The sequence below is a fragment of the Anser brachyrhynchus genome (assembly GCF_964034855.1).
Source record: "Anser brachyrhynchus genome assembly, chromosome: 4".
Lineage (NCBI taxonomy): Eukaryota > Metazoa > Chordata > Aves > Anseriformes > Anatidae > Anser > Anser brachyrhynchus.
Genome location: NC_137698.1, coordinates 11,411,488 through 11,424,916, shown reverse-complemented (window position 1 = coordinate 11,424,916; position 13,429 = coordinate 11,411,488).

Genomic DNA, 13,429 nt, shown 5'->3' with positions numbered 1-13,429 from the left:
ATTCAGTGCTTAAGAGGAAAGCAACTCTGTTTGTTCCACCTGTGACCTTAGGTGAAGCTGTACTCTGAAAAGCAACAGCTCAAGTGCCAAGGAGGCCATCTGGCAGCATGTTTCTACTCAGACACGCAGTACATCAGATCAAGCTGACCAGAGGGTGTCTGGCAAAGACAATGCTGATTGTTCTTTAAGATGTTTCCCATTACATAGCACCAATGAGGTGACTGTAAATGAGGGAAAGAATCATCTTCCTCCCATGTGATGCAACATGCTAGCACTATCTGATATAACTGACAAGCTAATACTAGAAAAGTGAGACTCGTCATCCAGGATCATGTCTGATGCCTGTGTAGTCCCAAATCCTGTTTCAGCTAGAGGTCAGCACCAGATGCATCCAAGGTCAACGATAATACTGTATGCCCTGAAGTAACCTGCCACAAACCTATGTAACCGAGCTGGTGGAGGCAAAACACATTAATTACCTGGCAGCATTTCTCAGGAGAAACACCAGGAAGGCAGCAGCTTTAATTAGATACTAATGTTAGGAACCAGCAAACTCTTCAAACAAGTGTAAAACCCAGGCAGGACCATCTATCCAACTGTCTTCTTTCTACAATTTTTAAGGGAAAGCAGACATCGCACAAAAGAAAAATGGCAAGTTTCAAACAGGTTGCAGTTTTGTCACCAGAGGTATTAATAGCCTGGAGGTGGTAAACATATAAGCAATCCAAGCACATGATTGCACCTTCACACAGAAATTCCTGTTTTTCATGTTGCTTCTGAAAACGTTTCCTTTATTGCTACAAGTCTTTTATCTGACATATTTAGTAAACAAAAGCACGCTATGTAACTGATGTTCACCAACAGTTGTTATGCAGAAGGAAGATTTTGTTATTGAATATTCCATGTTTGAAAAAAAAAATATATATATAAACAAAGATATACAGAAAAAGTAGGTAAAGACTACATAGCTTGCTTTATTACGTTTTGCCTCATTAAGTCATAAGGAAAAGCTAAAGTCTTCTCTGGAAAAGGCAACACATCATTCCCTTCTCATTTCTTTGATTCCAACATGCAAGATCCCCAACCAGCTAGGTCCCTTAGATACATACTGTACTAGGACTGGTACAATCACCAAAACCTCATTACATGGTCATGAATTGCCAGCGCTTTTTGTAACATTAACTGTGAGTCTAATTCAATTCTCATTTATTCTGAAACTAATCCAGAGATTTCCTCAGAGAGAATCAAGAAGAGCAAGAATATGAAGGAAAATATCTGTGTAAGAACTTATATTCCATTTTCTCTGCCTCCATTTTTTTTTAATGACATGGAATCAATTAGTGGGATCCTATCTCCATCCCACACTGTACCTTATGTCTATGTGTTTATTGCCACAAAACATTTAGGTACCTGTCTTGATTTAAAATCCTTATTTTTAAGGCAATACCTAGGGTATTAATATTTATCTATATGCAGCTCAGGGCACACAGTGGCTGCAGGCAGCAGTTTCACAGTTCTTCACAAAGGGATCTAGTCTTAAGCTTGAGCACTGGAGACAAATAATAATAAAAAAATTATTTTTCCTCATTTTCATGCACAAAATAAATGCACCTGTAAATTAAATTTAATTTAAATTACCATTCCAGGAACAGCCTCAAGCTTAGATCTTGAAAAAAATCTACACTAGCAACACTTTGTTTTTGTTAGGTTCTCCAATTTGTTTCAGTTCACAAGTAGTTTGAAGCATTCATATTTACAGTGATGCCCAGGAGGTAGGAGAAGAAGACTCAGAAGACCACTTAAGTATGGAATAAGTTGGTTAGGGAAGAGACAAAGGGAGAACAAGGCCACCCAGAACACAGGGGCACAAAGCAGCAATGTGGTGGCAACAAAAGTCCCAACAAAAAGGTCACAGTAGGCCTCAATTCAAGTTGTCAGTGGTATAAGTAGACGTGTCTGGGGAATGACTTCTCTTGCATGAAGGTTGATCGGGGAGAAGGAATGAAATATTTTCAAATCATCATTAGTGTTGGATGTCACAGACACCTGTCAGAAGAGAGACAAGAACCGATGTGTTGACAGCAAACAGGTGGCAGTAGGTTCTATAAGGACAGGCCACAAGGAACCTTCAGGTGTGCTGTCCAAGAAAAGCAAGGGACAGTGCAGAACTGTGAAAAGAGCGATGATATGGTAGAAGCAATGCCCTAGGAAAATGATTTCTGTAGCAGCTTATGAAGGCGATATGACTGGAAAAAGGAAATATTTGTCAAAGTCAGAGTAGAAGCTGTATTTGCCAAGGCCTAACCTACAAGCTGTCAGACAATCAGATCATCTTAAGTGCTCCAACCCAGCAAGTTACAGCAATCATGTTCGGCCTCTGCTAGGATAAAAGTTTGTCAGACCAGGCTGTAAGAGCACTTGCTTTCCAGATCATTTGTACTATCGGTGACTGTAAGGTGACTCACTGTCAGATAGAGAAATACTCAGAATTTAATGCTTGGGTGAGTGAGGTCAACCACCCAAAGCATCTAGACAAGGGTCCAGGTTTGCAAAATTTCTGCCTGTAACAGCCGAAACTCAGCTTTCTCCAGAACCAGCACTACTGTTTTATTTGTCTAAATAGACTTTTTCATTTAGACAATTAAGTCTAGGAATTTTGACATAATTTCATAATCTCTCTGTCACACAAAGACCAGAGTAATGAAACCGTAGGACAGCTATACTGCTTGCTTTTTATTATTATTTTTTGTAAACCAAATTGTATACAACTTTCATCACTGTTAATGATAATATCACTACTAAACATTAAATATTAGTAAGATTCAGATTCAGATGATACTGATTTGGCAGACATTAATCTCCCAAAAGTACTGTTTTTCATTTTAGCCACTACAGATTCAGATTTGATTCAAATTTAAATTTAAATGTTCTTGCCTTAACTTGCTACCAAGACAAACATACACTTTCTTGGGGACTTTAGAAGGAAAAAGGAGTAACAGTGAGAGAAATCAGACACTGCCTGGACTATGGAGTGTGAAAATAACAAACACAAAATCCAAATCAAGGCTTTCTAAAAGTCTGAAGTTGTTTCAGATCCCTAGATTTTGTTCAGGTTATCACAAACACAGAAGCTGTAAGAAATAAATTGTTCTCAATGATTCACTTTGCTCTGTCCTTGGGGTGCATTCAACACTCATTGTTGCGAATCAGACTCATCAGTAGCCACTCCCCTGCTTTGTGCTCTGTGCAAGAAATCCAGACAATCTTGTCTGAAACAGCTGGATCTCGCTTTTTAAAACAAGTAGTCAGTTCCTTGATATTTGCACTCTATTTAAAGAGTGGTCTGCTTTCATACTGGGCATCTGTATCTTTCCCTGGGCCAAAATACAAATTTCCTTTTGTGTTTTGAAAGATACAGGACTTTTACAGAATCAGGGTGCCTCAGGAGGTCATCTGCATCTTATGATCCTTCTTTATATAAAATATTTAGAAAGACCAGAAAATATCCTTTTTTTCAAAAGAGCTTGTTTAGTGACAAGGTACAAACAGGCAAATAAAGCACAGATGAAGGATGTGAGAAGGACAAGTGAGAGTGAAACAGGTGAACCATTCACAGCAATCAATAATCACAGATCACTGCCTGCCTAGGTACTAACTGCCCTGCAAAATGAGAGTTTAGCATCACTGTAGCTTTTATTTTTATTTTTTTTTATTTTTTTATTTTTTTTCCCTGCCTCGGTGAACTTAGATTAGAGAATGGGTTGTTTCTCTCCAGCTTCCACTGTAATTTTCTCTGCTGTTTGCTGTCCAGGTTTGCATGTGTTCAACCCATGGCTAACGCACCACAAGATGCTGCCTTTGTTGCTGTAATTTCAAGCTTCTCTGATAGAGATTGATCTGATTTGCTACACAATTAAAAGGTTCTTGCTTATGCAGTTGCTCAAAAATATCGATGTCAAGATGCATTGATCTTGATGCATCCTTTCACACACCATACACCCCCATTCAATATCTTCCTTTCCATGCTGTCAGGAACAGTGCTGCTTTGGTTTTGTTAGGAAAAACAGAGGCTAGCAGCAGGGTTTATGGCCCTAATCAGGACCCTCTCATACATAAGACTGTTTTGGCTACAATCTATGCTAAGAATTTGTATGTAAACTGTTTATAAAAAGCTAATGTATTTTCAATGTTTGAATCAATTGTTAATAATAATTATTTACTGTTAAGATCTAACCAAGCAGTAAACTGTTCATACCTGTGGCATAAACTCATCAGTACTGTCTTCTGCTGGTGTCCTTATAACCACATTTCTAGGTACTTCTGAAACTCCCTTCAAATATTAAACTCTTTCAGAAGTACTTGAAAAGGGCATAAATCATAACTGTAAATAATTTCCCTTGCTATTCATGAGCCAAATTCATCTTTCTTTGTTCTATGACTAGCTTGAATGCTCTGCTGAAGGAAAGCATTCCCCATCATGAGCAAACTTGTGTTTCAATTTGAAATGTATCTGCTGACATACTTTTCAGCTCATTTGGGAAGCTGACTACAATTTGACTGATGTTCTTCACTTAAAATCAGTGTGCTGAACACCTTAAAGAAATGATGGGTATTATATTTCCATTTAGTGATTTTAGAAGATTGCATTTCAGTCATTGCTACTCTTGTCTACTGTGGATAATAATTCAGTCTGTGGGGGTCATCTGTGCTGTGAGATACTAACACCATCAATAAGAAAATGAGACGTTGACGCCTCATTAAGCCATCTCAGCCTGAGAACAGCATTTCCAGTGTCTTTACATTTTTTTTTCACAAGTCAGTTATATTGCTCCCATCCAGAACCTTCTGAACAAACATAATGTTATAATTTTGTAGATTTGACATATTTTTGTCGTCCCAAACCACCTTTGGCTGCTTTTGACTTCAGTGATCCCGATTTGACTGTACTTGTCTGATTGGGGCTATCAGTTAGTCCAGCTACAGGAAGGAAGGAAGGAAGGAAGGAAGGAAGGAAGGAAGGAAGGAAGGAAGGAAGGAAGGGAGGGAGGGAGGGAGGGAGGGAGGGAGGGAGGGACGAAGAGCAAACCAACCAACCAAATGTTACACCAAATACATACCAACCATATGTATTTCAGATAAAGATATTCTAGGCTAGCTCTAATTTGTCCCATGGACAGAATACCCACTAGTGCAATGAACGCATCTTTTTGTTTACTTTCTTCCAAGTGAAAAAGTTTGTGTACCCTGAGACAGGTCTATGATGCAAGTCAGTAAGTCAGGCAGAGTGGGAGGTCTGCTCCAGAAGTGCTCTCCTGATCTGATTTAGAACAGTAATGTAGATTCACTGAGGCAAATCTTCCCTAATGCAATTGTGAATAACAGAAAAAAATGTATTGTCATATGGCCTAAACTAATTTGAATGCTGTTCTCCAGCAATGAAACAATGAATCCATCAATGTACTTTGTACAACTCACTTTCCTTTTCTTCTGAGTTGTACAAACGGGCACAGCTACAGAATGAGAAAAGGTTCATTTCTTATCACTTACAGAATGTCTCTCTATGGTCTATTTCATTGGTAAAAATGTGGGATTGGGATTGTAGAAGATAATGTCCTTGTATTGCATGACAAATTCAGTACGGCTTTATTGTAGTATTTCCAATATTTGCAGAAAACATAACTATTGTATTATAATTCTGCAACAATAATACCTCTTCTTCCATGTCTGAGTTAACTTTACTACTACTAACAGAGGAAGTAGGGGTTAGTTTTAAAGATAACTGGCACTGCTAACTTCAAGTATTTTGTAAAAGTCATACCAACGGATATGAAGAAAAGACTTTCAGTGATGATAAAGGAATTCTGGTACTCCTAGTGTAGTATTAGTTGCTTTATTTCACAAAACAGAAGGACACTTTTTTCTTTTTCAATCTTTTTTTTTTTTTTTAAATCCAAGATGTTCAAAAACATTTTAAGAGTTTTGCTAAGTAAGCAGCAAACTGCATAGCTGAACCTGAACTAGCAGTTGTTTTGTTTAGAGAAACTACTTCATAAAGAAGAAAAAGAAAAATCTTAAGAAGAAATTGAGAGTTATTAATTCTGTTTTGGTTACTGGTTGCTTCTCAAGGAAATTATTTTTGAAAAACACACCTGTCTTATGTAAAGCTTGTTGGAGAAAATGGAGAATTTCTCATTAATTTCATCCATTTTGCAATCTTGTCTTTGGTGTTAAATTTCTTAAACAGGAAGTTTTCCCTTTTTGACCTTTTTTTTGGGTAAATTCAAAAAAACCAACTTGGCAGGTAAACTGCTTGGTATCTGACATTATGAATTCCTATGGGAAAATAGGCACATACGAATTATGTCAATATTTGATATCTAGTATTATTCTTTGTGAATATTCAGAACGGAAATATATGTGGAACAGGGAGGCACTTCTGATGGAAATTTTAGTTGTGAGGTATATGTACTGGTTGTTAAGGTAACAGAATAAGGAACCGAGAGAATTTTTCATTTAAGTCTAATTCTCATTGAACTTGATGAATTTTGCTTGACTGAAGAGTTCATTATCTAAAAACTATAAAGAACATAGCAAGAGGTTGAACACTGAGAAGCGTTAATCCATTGGAGAAAACAGTTTGATGAGTCTGCTAAGTTACTGAACCACTTCTTCAGCCACAACATAATGACATATTCTTCATGTCCCTCTCTGCAAATTTTGTACATTGAAAAGAGAGAGACAAGGTTGTAACTGACAGAGTATAACAGAGGATAGGAAATGTAAGGACACTTCACAGCATCTCAGAGCTTAGAACCTGGTAAACAAATGTGGAGTCAAGTTCCTAATGTTAACTGCAGTTCGCACATCTAGAAAGAAGGCCAGAAAGGTTGCAAACTAGACTGAAGGATGATTCAGCCACAACTAAGTTAGAGCACGGAGACAGTAGCTTGGAGGAGGCAAGCAGGCTGTTGACCTACTCTGTAAATGAGACTCGCTAAGTGCCTCATATAGGCTGCATCAACATAAGCAAATGAAATTCTTCTTTAGCTAGGCCTGTCAGCGTGGAATAGCTCTGGTTGGAGAGCGCCCTTTTGTTTGCATGTACATTTATATCTGGAAGCTGTACATTACATTGAGCCTTTTAGCAGGGCTGAATTTTCTATCAGTTCAGCTATGCAGACTCCCAGACTGAGTTTCCTCTCTCCAACACATTCAAGTCTTTCTACGTGTGCCTATGCAGGCGTGTTGATAAAAACACGTTTGATCTTCATCAGTTTCTCAGATGGAAAGAATTGCCTTTGTGGACTTATACTAGCAGTTTTATTGCAAGAAATACCTTGTTCTCTCCTTACAATTACAAAAAAATACTGCAACTTGCTTAACCTTATTCTATTGTTTCTATCATGACTGCTAAATGCATTGCTCTCTCGAGTAGCCCTGGTCTCTCAAGCAGCTCTGGTTCTCCCAATTTTCTTTCTCTGCCATCAATAGGCTGTCTGTCTGAAATCTGTAATCACAACAGCAGATGAAAAAAGTCTTAAACCCTGCATTACAGGTTAGCCTGACTGCACCATTAGCACTCAGTTCAATGCTGCATGCTAGAATATGTAATTTTCTTTGTGTACACTCTAGCCATCACCATCTTCAGTATGCAATTTCATTTCGATATCTAAGCTCTGTAATACCCCCAGATTTACAAGGGTGCAAAAGGCACAGCTGCTTCACCAGAATAAAGTTATTTCTGGGAAAAGGGAAAAAGACATCAAAATATCAAATTGGGGGCCCCTACTTACCTCCCAGCCTCTCCACCAGTTTGCTGGTGGCCCTAGGAAGGAGATCCAGTTCTCAGGCTAATGGATCCATGCATATACTCTGCCACGCCACACCTGATCCAGACAACAGCAGGACTGAATGCTGAGGCATGCTGCAGACAGTGCACACAGAGCCTGTCATTCCTCTAAATGTATTATACGCCTTCTACTGTGGGTTATTCAACATCATGATGCTCCTTCAGTCAGGCGTTCCCGTATTCTTTTATATAGCCTGCAGAGATTTCCTGAATGACTTCAGGAAGGCTGTTGCCTACTGCTTTAGGTAAGTATATTTTGTCGCACAGCAACAGCTACCATCCTGAAGTACTGCTATCTTTTCTACCCCTCTGTCTCACAAATTTATCAGTTAGGACCGACTGAAACTCAGCAAATGTGGCTGTGGCAAACCAACAGTGAAGCAGAACATGTAGAAATTGAAACGGGGCTCATAGGGAAAATTTTATTGTTGCAAGGGGTAAGCATGGCTCACACTCAATTGTAAGCAAATATCTTGGGGCCCCTCCTGCCACATGACAGTAAAATGTGCTGTTCAGTTCAAGCAGTTTGCAAAGCCAGTAATTAGCCATTGTCATTTCATTTTACTATGCCTCGTAAATTTGCCAAGCCTGCACTTCCCAGAAGACCTTGCAACCCATTCCATAAACCCAGAGCTTCCCAGGCAGCCAGGCACGGTGTCACCCGCTCTGTTCTGTTACATTTTCTTGGGGTTTTCATCCACAACTCATGTCATTAACAGAGAGTCCTTTTACAAGAAATGAGACTGTCCCTCCAGCATTTGGAAACACCCCTGATTAACGGCACTGGTTACTGGCAAGCCTTGTGCTGCGCTGCAGCACATACAGATTTATTTTTTTTCTCCTGCTACTTCCAGTTTGCTACTAGCACTACAGACTCTGCTCCACATGTTACCAGTGTGTTGCATCCAAATTAAAGACCAGATTACTTGAATTCTCCATCAGGTTGATATACTTCAAATCCTGTCATGAGCAGAAAGGGGAACACACCTTATGTGTAAAACCAATAACTGACCAGAGCTGAGCTGTTCACAGTCCTGGGGCCTCTGATATCCTGTGCCAATCCTTTAAATTTTCCACTCTAATCCCATGCCTGTTGTCCTTTATGCTGCATTTTATTTGAGGGCCACAGATAATTCATTCTATACATAATATCTACTTGCTGTTGCTGTGTGTTAATTACAGATAACAGTCAGTGTTACATCACACAATTTTACAAAGCTAGCAAACACTAAAATCAGGTTGGCTATAGTTACTTGGTCATTAGGCAATTGTTGCAACCAAACAATCTAAAACAAAGCTTCAGGGAAGCCAGAACAAGTCCAGACATTTCAGAAAGGCTGTTTGGTACAAATAGGGAAAGGAGAAGCATCTACATCACTCCCCTTCTTCTAAATAGAAAAGAGCTGGGCGAGATAAAAATAATCAGCCTCCAAAGGACTCAGAGCTCTGATATTCCCCAGGAGTGGAAAGTAACAAGCACATGCAGTGGGATCAGCTGGAGAAAGAAGTTCTGCAGATGTTGAAAGAGCAGAATTTCTCTCTCCATCAAAATTAGATTGGAAGAGCTTAAAGTCATGTAGAAATTTTACAGAGCCTTTCTCACCAGTGATATTCACTGCAATACAATATATGAAGTCAAGGTCAACTTCCTCCCAGGCCATGAAGCAGCTGGTCAAATTAGTGGCTGCTTTGTTGTTTCTAGGTCTCTGAAGGATCCTGGCATTATGGCCCAACAATGTGACTTCCAATGAAAACCCTGGGGTTTTCTATAATAGATGCTTCCTTTTCCCTTGAGAAATGGAAATGGTGGATCAACCATTTAACTTCTTAAAGCGAAGGTGAAGCCTTGGTCAATCCTAATTCCTCTGGGTATTCATTCCCAAATGGGTTCACCTTGGGCACTCTAACAGGCCGCGTTCCCAAAGCCCTTTTGCTACGCCTGCACCAGGTTTGAATAATCCAATTGCTCAACACTTGGAAAACGTCTTTTCCTTTTCTTTTTCAATGTCTGAATATGATGTAGAGGGCTTGAGCAAATCTCAGTGCCTTCCTGCCAAGGATCAGGGAGGCTGCCTGATCTTTTCAGAAGGATTTAAAGGCACTCTTAGAATATAGATAAGACAGGCCCATATTGCTGTACCTCCTGTAGGAACACTGTGCTCTGTGTCACACTGAGATCTTACATTCCTCAGTTGCTAAAAGAGGTGGTAGCAGGTCTTACCTTTCAGCTACAAATGATAAAACATATTGGGTTCAATTCATCTCCAGTCTAGCTCTAAGCAGAGTTGATAGAAGAGAGAAAAAGGGTTTCACAAGAAGCTTTGAAATTTAAATTCCTTAGCGGATAAAGTGGAGCAATTTTACATTCACTTTTGTTTTATTCTGTGAGGGATTTTTATTTTGAAAGCCTTTTCTCAGTTACTCAATTTGTTTCTCTTCCTTCTATTTCTCTTTCATCTTTTCTCCACTGGTGACTGGTGTGGAAATGAAAAATACACAGTTATTAATTTGTGGATTTTCTAACATCAGAAAAGGAAAAGCATTTTGGTGAAATGAGACATTATTATTTCTATTTTTTTAAAAATAAATACACCTTTTCTGCAGATTTACTGGCACGCTCCGGGTGATTCAATCTGAAAGTGTAAACAAAACCAAGAAGCCAGATGTGAAATTAGAAATCATGCTTATTCACTTAGTACAAGGTTTTCCAGCTCTTTCATTTGAAATTAGTAGCTGGTGGCCATTACTACTTGCTCCTATCTCCTTTGACTCTCTCTTAACCTCCCATTTTCCTCTTATTGATACAGCTAGAAAAGAGAGACCTTTGAAATCCAAGCACTCATGTACTTACTGTGTCATGGCTACTATACATGAGCATGCATACATATATTTAGATATAACACTTACTCCCAAAGCTCATTATTTTCTAAATTAAGCTTCTTCAGGCTCCAATCCAAATCTAAACTCCCAGCTGCAGCAACTGTTGCACAGTACATTAGTCACCCCTCCTTTGCTTTTTGGTTCCAGGGAAAAAATTAGGCACTATGACAGATCAACAATTGTTCAAATTGGAGATTACACACAGAGGTTCCTCTTGCCCTCTTTCATTTTTTCTCTCAGGGCATGTCAGGTCTGCTAGCTAATTTTCTAGGAATAGAGTTAATGGTATGGGCCAGGGAAAAGTCTCACAAATCTATTTTCCATATGATGGTGAAAGCTTCTCTGTAAATAACAGAGGGCTTGTTCCTAGGTCTTGGAACAGTAACCTTCTCCTTGAAAAAGCAGAGCGCTTTGAAAAGCCTTCAGCATACACAAGCTTCACACATAACTAAGGTTTCTGGAAAAACAAAGCACAGCCTTAAATAGTAGCAATGCACAGAGAGACAGAATGTAAGGTTTAAAATCTGGATACGAAGGATATTTTCAAAATCTTTCATCAAAGGCTACAATGAAGGGTAAGTTTCAGCTGGTTTGTCATCTCTTTTCTGACAAAATAAATCCAGGTTTTTAGGCTTTCCCCGTGGCCATAAACCATTTTCTGACTGGAAACTTAAAATATGATCTCACTGTACACATCCAGAGGTAATTTGCCCTATCCTCAAATGCCCAGTTGTAAGGAACATAGATCCCCAAGTATTTTTATAAGTAGAGAAAAACGGAGAAAAACATGATAAATTCTGTGAAAGAAACTGAGCAGCTTAAATCAAAACCAGTGTTGGAAACTGGCTCCAGCCAGTCATTTCAAATCATATTAATCTCTTGTGAAGACATTCAGCATCTTCATCTCTTCTACCAAGCTTATTCATATAAAAACCTGCTTACAGATCCAGCTAGACAAAACACCTCTCTGCCTCAGGACTGCTCTGATCTGGAGATAGCTCCTTTTACAGATTCCCCTGTAACGTGCAGATCAGGGATACTCAGCTTACCTGAGTCACAGATGAGTGAAATTATGACACTACTATATCTTGACCTAATGTACTTCACAGGATCACAGAACCATAGGCGTTGGAAGAGACTTCTGGAGATACTTCAAGTCACAGAGATGCCAGTTGGGAAACACCAGGCAAATCAGTTCTTTCCCTACTGAACTACAATGTCATTATCAAACCAAAGCTCATTTCAAAAAATAGACACTGCCATGTTTATTCCTGTGCAGTTTGTACATGTAGTTTTGCTACGAGCAGCAACAAGCTTCAGCCATGTATCCAGCCAAAGCTGAGCAAACATCAGGCACAGCAGCGAAAATTAGGAGGCAGGATTATGGATAAACTTGGATTTAAATTTATGTAGACTGAAGGGCCCACAGCTGTATTCTCACTTTCCCTTTTAGAGGACTACTCCACTAATGCCCCAGGTAGTTTGGCACTGAGACACATGCATGATGGAGGGCCTTCACATCTATCTGCACTTCCATCTGCAAGACTGGGGCCTCAGTGCTGGAAAATGGAAACAGGTTGATTCTGTGCATAAAATAAAGAGAAGAAAATTGACCCATAGGTGAATCAAATAAGCAAAATGTAGAAAAATAAAACATAATGATCAGAACGCTTATGGTCTTAGGAAATCACACACAGATTTTCATAGAGCATTTTTCATTGATTGCATTCATTAAGACTTGCTCTTTGTGTATCTTGCACAACATGAATTATGCTTAAAAAAGCAAAGGGCCTTTCACTGTCCCTTTAAGTAGGTGAGACTCTCACTCCAGATTGAGGTGCTCAAGAGGGAGAAAAAAATCTATTTTTCCTTGAAATACATATCTACAAGAGAAGTGATAAAAGAGTGTGCTTGTAGAAAGCCAAGATTGTATATTTGTCATGGAAACAGCAGTTAAAAGAAACACAGTGATGGGAGGAATATCAACTATTGCTTCAATCTGATTATTCCAGCATGCAGGCATAAGCAACTGCAGGTTGCTCCTTACACAGTCTGACAGACCCACCAGTAACTTGGTAATTTTGGGTTGTTTCTGGCTGCAACTTTTGAAACGCCCTAGGTATCCTTTATTATATTCAGGAAATAGAAAGAATTAAATGGAAAGGAGGAAACAAAGTTGGGAAGGCCTCTCACTGGACGCTGGACACTCTGCTCATGTTTGCGAGGCTGGCAAAAGACCCAATGCACATTTCATTTATCAAGTTTCATTTGCCTGTTTCTATACATCCTGGCAGTGGCATGCAGTATAAGGAAAGAGAGGGACCTCTGTGGAGACCACCAGGAGACAAAGCAGTGTAGGGCTCATTCTGATGTTCTACTTGTTGAAATTTCTTGTTTAATCCTTGTCAGGAAAAGCTTGGAATTAAAATAAACTCTGAGGTCTAAGTCAGCCTAATCAAAGATGCAAATCCAAAATTTAGTAAAGGGTTCCCTTTCTAGGACTGTCCCTATCTCCTTAACTGTCACCTCTTTGTTCTTTGCTTCTTTCAGTTTCCTTTCTGCTTGATGCCTTGTTCCTCTTCAGTCACCTGTCCCTTAGCTGTTCCCTTCTTTTTGCAGCAAAAGCCATATGGAAGCATCCTGATCTCTCTTCTCATTTCCACCGATGTAAAGCAAAAATACAGCCAAACCAAGCGACCA